The following is a 9,523-nucleotide window of genomic DNA, read 5'->3' as shown; positions in this document are numbered from 1 at the left end:
AACGTGGTCCCCGTTGTCAGATTTTGGACACTACTAGTCTAATCTGTTGGAAAGTAGTTAGTGGGACCCACTTCATTTCACTTTCTTGGGATTCGCATATTTATAATTTATCCAATCTCGTGAACCTCTTTCACTCATGTACCCCGCCCCCACCACCGCCGAGTGCCGCCGTCCCACTTCACGGGTGAACTATTGGTCGGACCCACCCACACCCATGACTGTTTTGTGATAACTTTTGTTAGCTTTCTCATACATTAAAAATAGATAAAACGGTCGGACCCATCTCAATTGTATTTGTAGTTACTAGTTAGCCACTAAAGTAAATAGTTCGGTTGGTTATGGATGATGTGCTACCTAGATTTTTTTTTGGGGCCGTTATCATCATGATTCATGAGTTATATAATACTAACTGTCTGTTCAGAACGAAGAACAATTATATACAAATAGCATGCTTCATTATGAATTTATGATGTCCATTTCATCGTGGAGGAGGCATTAATAAATTTTAGGTATAGGTCAAATTCAATCCTTAGAGCATCCACAACCCGGAAATTCTACCTCATCCTATCTTATCATTCTAAAAAACTATTTTATCAATTATACAATACAATTTTACAATACTCCCAACATCTCAACTTTTATTTTCCTATTCTACTCATTAAAATAATATTTCTACACAATAAAATAATATATCATATAATCACCATAATTTACAATACAATACATTATTTATTGTTTTTCTCTCTTTCTTTCTGTTCAAGAACCACAATCACTACCACCGCTGCAATGCACATACCTGACACCACCACTACCATCACCAACCCATAATCTACCGTCAACACCACCAAAAAAAAAACACCGCAATCCACGATCAAAAACCAGGCCCACGCCGTTACACCTACTACCCAAATCATTGCACCACCAAACCCACGCCACTACATCCACTGACCACGCCGTTGCCCACCAAAATCACATCTATTGAAATCAACCCACCGCCACCCACCGACCCAAAACCCACCCCCACACAAATCACAACGCACTTGACCCACACAACCCATGCGACCCAACACTAACCCACCACGATCTCCATCGCTAACCCCTGTGAAGCCACACAATCTTCGCCCACAAACACAACAAAAATGTATGAAAACCGGATTGCTCAATTCGCTGCGGCTAGAAAAGCAAGGCTTGGTGATCAAAGAGAAAAGCGAGGCTTGGTGACAGCGGCTTGGTGATCAGAGAGAAAGAGAGAAGCTTGACAATGGCGAGAGAGAGAAGGGATGAAAGAGCAAAAACCCAGTACTGTAGCAAGAGAGAAAGGGGCTTGAACAGATTAAAATACACTAAATTGTTTTGGCATAGCACTACAGTACCATCTCACATATGAGATGGTACTATAGCACTATGCCAAAAAAATTTGGCCTCTCCCCGTTTTAGCCATCCAGTTGCTGAGTGTATTTTGGGCTTGTATGCCAAATGTACTTTACATTTGGCATTTGTTAGGCCCATTGCTGATGCTCTTAGATCTTTAACTTGAGGAAAAATGATTTTATGAGTTGAGTTTATTAGAATCCTTTCTTTGTATTAATAAAACAAATAGTAGTGTTAATCACTATATGTTCAATTTATTTATTTATTTATTTTTATATGAATGGCAAAATTTTATTGCAACAAAAGAGAGAACAACTAAAAAGCAACCTCCCTTAAAATAATTTGAATTGCGCACTAAGAGAATAAACTTCATATGCAAAATTAAGCAATTTCTAAGTGATTTGCTGCTTGGGAGCTTTGATTGCATCAGTGCAGATTTCAAAATCACTCTTTACTCTCAACATTTTGTATATTCAAGTGACTTGTCAATAAAATTGTCCAGTGCATTGCTTCTGCCTCAGCCTGGACAGGGATGTTGGTGTTGACCTTTTTAACATTGGCAAACACCATTGCCCCTCTCCAATCTCTAGCAACTATGTTAATATATGTCGAGTTGTCACTCAAGGTTCGTTTGGTTGGAAGGGTCAAAAAGTGGGAGGATAAAAAAGATTTTAATTTTTCTCTTTTTTGTTTGGTTAAAAGTAGAAAAGTGAAGGAATGGAAAAAGTGAGTTTGTATAAATTTACTCATATACTCTTGTTAAAAAATTATGCCCAATTTGTTAGATATACACATGTAAGTGAAGTTTCACATTAAATAATAATAAGAAAAATGAGTGGTTAATATAACATAATTAACCACCGCACACCCTTGGTACAGTGATCACTCTACAAGTATAAATGCTTGTGGGGTGTGGGGAGGGCAAGGGCCGATATTCAAGTCTTTAAAAGGGAGCTTCACACACATATATATTTAAATTAGACTAGAGTTGAAATTATATCCTGTATAAAAATAAATAAATAACATAATTAAACACATATCCATTAGGTATGGGCCTTTATTAGGACTTAAACCTTTTGGGTTAAAATGTGTTTCTATATGTTATATTAATTACTTAAGATATAACATAATTAAACACATACCCATTGGGCATGGGCCTTTATTAGGACTTAGACCTTTTAGGTTAAAGTGTGTCTCTATATGTTATATTAATTACTCAAGGAAGCTCTCCAGGGTATTTATCTCCCTAACAAGTGGTTTCAGAGTTCATGGTAGTGTAGGGGCAAAGGAGGCAAGGTCAACAAGGTGCCTTTCGTAGTTAGAGTGGGAATGGGGTGTGTGTACTTGAAACCCTTTCACAAATGGAGCAGGGCGGGTCCTTTTCACAGTTGGAGGGGGGATGGTATATTGCACTAAGCAAGTCCATAAAACCCACACCAACGATCTTGGAAAAGGCTCAACAAAGGAATATTATTGCTAATGTTGCTAGAAAACAATGAGGTGCGAGGTTCCCATAAAGGACAAAACACGTGCGAGATTGACATGTAGAGGCCCATGGATGATGCACTAGTAAAGGAAAATGCCCATTAGGCAAGGGGGAGTAAGTAGGACTTGTTTATAGCCCATAGAGATGCAAAGACTCACACATAAGGGGGAAATTGTTAGGTACACACGTGCGAGTGAAGTCCCACATTGAATAATGATAAGAAAAATGAGTAGTTAATATAACATAATTAAGCACATACTTATTGGACTTACGCCTTTTAGATTAAAGTGTGTCTCTATATGTTATATGTTAAAGTGTGTCCTCAATATGTTTATCTCCCCAATAAGTGGTATTAAAGCCCATGGTAGTGTGGAGGCAAAAGAGGCAAGGTTAACAAGGTTCCTTTCGCATTTGGAGTGGGAACGGGGTACAGGTACTTGAAACCCTTTCGCAAATGGTGTAGGGTAGGTCCCTTTTGCAGTTGGAGGAGGGGGCGGGGGGACAGTATATTGCACCAAGCAAACCCATAAAACTTATACAAACGATCTTGGAAAAGGCCCAACAAAGGAGTATTATTACTAATGTTGCTAGACAGTGATAAATTGTGGGGTTCCCATGGAGGAGAAAAGACATGCGAGATTGACATGTAGAGGCCCATGGACGATGCACTAGTGAAGGGAAATTCCCATTAGGAAAGGGGAGTGAGTATGACTTGTTTATGACTAGCAGAGAGGTAGAAACTCACATGTGAGGGAGAGATTATTAGGTATACATATGCGAGTGAAGTCTCATATTGAATAATGACAAGAAGAATGAGTAATTAATATAACATAATTGAGCATGTACCCATTAGGTTTAAACCTTTTGGGTTAAAATGTGTCTTTATATATTATATTAATTACTTAAAAAAGTTCCCAAGGTGACAAACAACCCAAAAAAAAGTCATAACCCAAATTTATTAAAAAGCCCACAACCCCTCCCCTTCCCCCCCCCTCCCCAAAAAAAAAAAAAAGCAACGTCCCATAACTGAGGTATGAAGAAACTGGTGAGCACAAAATAAAAATAAGGAGGGAGTTTAAAATTCTTGACAATTCCATATTTCAAAAATAATTTTTGCAACTTCCTACTAAAATTTGGTCACGTGAAATTGCAATAATAATGTAAAAAAAGAAGAAGGTGATTATAAGGTCTCAATGCTCATGTAATACTATTTTTTTCTTTTATACAATTTCATGTGACCAAATTTTCTGTCAATATTTTGTAAAAATATAGAATAAGTAAGGAATCAATCACAACTTTTATCATTTTATCGTAATATTTTTCCTACAATTAGTATTAAAAAAAATAGGATTCATGATGCGGCTCAACCAGACTCGTTAATTTTGCATTGTGTGACAGCAAGGAGTACAAAACAATTACTATGCTAATTTTAAGGATTCTTAACAAATATTGACTTGGACTTTGAACGAATTTTGTCACATTATCAATAAAACTATCATTGGTAGGGGTGTTTAGCAAACCACAAAAACTACACTAAAATTGCCTGTAAAATGGCATAACCGCATCACACTGCAAGTAATAGTACACCGCATTGCAAGTAACAGCGCACCACACCGCATAGTACAGTGCAGTTTGCGGTTTTATAATAAGAAAACCATACAAACCGCTCTACATCGCACCCTCTCTATATATTAATATATATTTATTTATTTTTAATATTAATTATATTATTAATAATTTAAACTAACTCAATAGTTTAAAACTTTGGTCAAAATAAAGGGAAAAATTAGTTTTAGGCTAGGTAAGAAAGCCCAAAATTTGAAAAATATATCAACTTCAAGCCATTTAAATCGCATCTTAAATGAGGTAGTGCAATTATAGTTTTGGCTAAACTTTAAACCGTACTGCACCGCACCACACATGTGACCGCAAAAATAAGTACTATACTTAGTCTTGCTCTATTACGTGTATATCTTTTTTTTTAGAAAGTTATTGTGTGTATATCTTGTTATTAATTGAGGTAGGTTTTCCTTCAAAAACAAAAACAAAAACAAAAACAAAAACAAAAAAACAAAATATCAGGTAGGTTTTAATAAAAATAGTAATTTAATAAGTTTGAATTTTTACGAACTTAATATTCAATGATTTTTTTTTTTTTGGGTAGAGATATTCAATGATTTATACAACAGTGTAAACTTTCGGTTTTCAGACGACAATACATATCTTGGACTTTAAGTTTTACAAATAGTATGGATCAACAAATCTTACATGATTGATAGCAGAATCCTGATTGCAATTTCATTACGCGCGGCCTTACTACTCGCTCGCACAAGAAAGGAAAACTCTGTATAGGACCTTCTTGCAAAGCAAGAGTACCCTGTGATGATGTTTATTATACTATTTTTTTTAGAACCGCACTTGCCCTTTTTTTTTCTACACTAAAGATACAGATAACCAAAACAAGCAAAACAAAAAGAAAAGATCAACCTAGTGAGATATCCTCCTTTAGAGCGCGAATTACTCTATTAACCCAATTAAATTGAAAGTGTTTTCAACTAACATTTGACATTTTTTGCAAGAAATTCTCCTCCAAAGCTATCTCCATGGCCCATCTTACAACTAACATTTCTGCCCTTGTCTGTTATGATGGGAAAAAGTATATTATGCATACACTTGTTGCATAATATACTATCCAATTGATGTTTAATTTGATGTTTATTTTTATTTTTATTCAATGATTCATTTCAACCAAGAAAAAGAAAAAGAAAAAGAAAAAAAACCCTTCCTTTACTATCAATTGTAGTTTGGCTTCATTGCATTGGATGTGATCTATACGTCTGATTGAACATGGGTGTGTATAAGATTATGCATAGATAAGACACTGTATGCATCAAAAGAGAATTGGTACAATGATCACTTTTAATTGTATTGCAGTTTCTATGGCCTGCAGATGCCTAACAAGACCCTCACAAGTCACAAGTTTATTTATTCACCCACGAGATAGGATTCCAATTCCATTAACAAAGATAATTCCAACTGGTGGGGCTTTTGGGTTGAAAAAGAACCTGTGTCTCTCTCAAAGTGGTCCTGACGTGATTGTCACTCATTTCTAAAATTGCTTGTCTCATTCAAGGAACAATTTCTTGGTGTTTTTCCACTTTAATCGGTAATTTCTCGGTGGTTCAATTCAGAAAAACTTGTTGGTGGACAAGGATTGATTCCTTATCAATTATTAGACCACGTTAAGGAATCTGACTTGCCGCCCCAATCGCATGCGCAAATCAAGGTATTGGGTTTTCTCTGCTATGCCTATGCTAGCACAGGAGTTTTTTTTTTTTTTTTTTTTTGGTGTTGTTTGGGGGGGGGGGGGGTGAGAGGTGAAACAGCAAAGGAAAAGCACAATGATCATTGACCGCCTATTCCATATATATATATATATATATATATATATATTTTGCCTACATTTTAAGAAGGCTTGCAGACTTAATTTTGATAAGTTTGTCACTGTCTTAATAGATTTATAGTCTATTTTACAGAGAGAGAGAGAGAGGTACCTGAGCTAGGTTTGTGCTTCTTTGCCAAGGTATCCCAAGCAATTCTGGCCGAGCTAATCTCCCTAATATCAGAAAATGTGTACGGCTCGCATGACATCTGGATCACATGTAAAGCCATGGCATTCGTCTTGCTCCAAGCCTTTAAAGCAGCTTCATTTTCCGGTGCAGGAGCTTCGTACGTTGATTCCACGATCTCCCAAAGATCTTGAGCCATCAAATACGTCTTCAACTGAACACTCTAATCCAAATAATTGTAGTAGTTAAGACCTTCAAGAACAGCGGCACTGAAGGTAGGCTTTTTTTTTCCATGTTTGATCTGTCAAATATGACTAAATTGTGTCCGAAAAAGACGATAAAATGAAGATTTGGTTATATCATATATGCTACGTACGAGTTCCTTGATGGGTTTTCTTATATATGCTACTCACTGACTATTAAGTGATTGAAATAGTTCTAAACTTAAAGTTTAGATGTACCCTTTCAATTCTTTTCTTCATACCCAGTTAAAAAATCTAACATAGCGACAAAGACAATGGTGTGTCATATCCATTTGAAAGCATATTTGAAAGTAATTCTAACCCTTTTTTTTTTTTTTTTGGTACTTTAAGGAAGAAGGAACTATTAGCTTAGCTAGCTGTACCTTTTCAATTCTTTTCTTGTTACTCAGTTAAAGAATTTAAGAACCTTACAAAGAAACAACGTGACCACTACTGTAGTTTGATTTGCGATTTTCATAATATCAATGAAAGAAACACTATGTTGGAGCATTTTAATATTAGTTAATTAAAATGAATAAATATTACAATATAAATGTAAAGATGTGAAAATGAATATGGAAAATAATGAGTTAGTGAAAATGTTTAATTCCACATTAAAAATGAGAAAGACTATTTTGTTCTTTTTAATTGTGGTGATTAATGAGCTAATATGAATTGACTCATATATTGAGCTAGATACGTGCGCAAGAAGGAGGTAAAGAGTAGAGGTGTCAAGAATGAAAATGAATTAGCCTCTTAGATCGTCCTACTTGACAACCCATTCAAAATAATTATCATATCCGTTGGTAATTATTCGGAAGTATTATCCATATTCAAAAGTATCTTTTGAATTATCTTGCTGATCATTTCTATGATTATTATGATACAACTTATAATTCTACGAACAATTACAAAGCAAGTATGATACCGAGGAGGCTAAAGGACAAGATGCACTCATGATACAAGAGAGCAATGGTAATTCCACCACAAAGGTAAACTTTATTTCGGCCAATAATAATATGCCCAAAATCATTTCCTAAAAATGGTCAATTGAAGCCAAAAAAAAAGAGTTTTCAAAAATAATAATAGACCTCAAGGAAGGGGAAACCCCAATAAAAATTACAATAAGAACCAAGAACTTCTTTCACAAGATCAATTTAATAGATCTTGTTTTGTCTGTGACAAGAGTGGGTATATTGCTTGATTTTGTAAATTTCGGAAATGTAAATCTGTCCCGCAAGCTAACGTAACTAAAGAGCCTTTCGTGGTATGATTACATACATCATTATGATTATTATGATACAACTTATAATTCTGCGAAGAAAATTTGGAAAGCTTTACAAAGCAAGTATGATACTGAGGAGACTGGTGCAAAGAAGTATGCTACTAGTAGATTTTTCCGTTACCAAATGGTGGATGGAAAATCCATGGTGGATCAAGCACAAGACTTTCAAATGATTGTGGCAGAATTGAGATCGAATGCATAAAGATTGGAGACAATTTGGTGGTAGCTGGCATAATTGATAAACTACCACGATCAAAAGGAGACATCTTTGGAGACTTTGATTACACGCATCTGTGCTGACCAATTAATATAGGTGGTATGAATCTGTCCCGCAGGCTAACGTACTGACCCTAAAATACCTAAATTAGGTATAAGAGCTATTACCTGTGCTTTTCTTAGTTATGCGGTTAATAGTATAGCCTATAGATTTTTTGATCTTAAAAACAAAATAATTTTTGAATCTGGTGATGCAATATTTCATGAAGAAAAATTTCCTTTTAAATTGAAAAATAGTGGGGGTGAAGATAATATTTTGTCACAACCTAGTTCTTCTACTTCTCATTTACAAAATCAATAAAATTTTGAAATGGAACCTAAAAGGAGTAAAAGAGCTAGAGTTGAAAGGATTTTGGTCCTGATTATTATGTTTTTAATATTGAGGAAAATCCCAAAATTTAAAAGAGGCTTTAACATCACCTGAAGTTATATTTTGGAAAGAGTCTGTAAATGATGAGATGAAATCTCTAATTTCTAATAGAACTTGAAAATTAGTAGATCTTCCACTAGGTTGTAAGACCATAGGTTGTAAATGGGTCATGGTCCTTAGAAAAAAGTTGAAACTGGATAGATCAATAGATAAGTTTAAAGCTAGACTTGTTGCAAAAGGCTTTAAACAAAAAGCTGGTCTTGATTTCTTTGATAATGGGGACCTAGAGGAAGAGATTTATATGGATCAACCCGAAGGCTTTGTAATGCCTAGACTAAAAAGCAAGGTATGTAAGCTAACTAAATCCTTATATGTCTTAAAACAAGCACCTAAGCAATGACATGAAAAATTTGATTCCTGCATGATTGAGAATGATTATAAATCAAATGAATGCAATAAATGTATTTATTCTAAATCATGGAATAATTTACATATTATTAGCCTCTATGTGGATGATGTGTTGATTTTTGGCTTAAATATGCATGTTATAAATGAGACAAAAAATTATGCTTAAAAGCCATTTTGATATGAAAGATCTTGGTGAGGCGAGTTTTATTTTGGGCATGAAAATTACAAAAACATGTGATGAAATATTTCTTGATCAATCACATTATGTTGAGAAAATATTGAGAAAATATAATTTTCATAATCACAAAAGTGTAGCTACTCCTTTTGATTCTAGTGTTCATTTATTTCCTGTGAATAACAATGATGAGATTTTTAATCAAAATGATTATGCTAGCATCACTGGTAGTAAGCGTTATGCTACTGATTGTACTAGACCTGCCATTGCATATGCAGTAGGAGTGCTTAACAGATTTACTAACAAGCCTAGTAAAGATCATTGGCTAGCTATTGAGTGAG

This window comes from Quercus suber, unplaced genomic scaffold (assembly GCF_002906115.3).
Source record: "Quercus suber isolate HL8 unplaced genomic scaffold, Cork oak 2.0 scaffold_344, whole genome shotgun sequence".
NCBI classification, from domain to species: domain Eukaryota; kingdom Viridiplantae; phylum Streptophyta; class Magnoliopsida; order Fagales; family Fagaceae; genus Quercus; species Quercus suber.
This window is presented reverse-complemented; position numbering follows the sequence as displayed.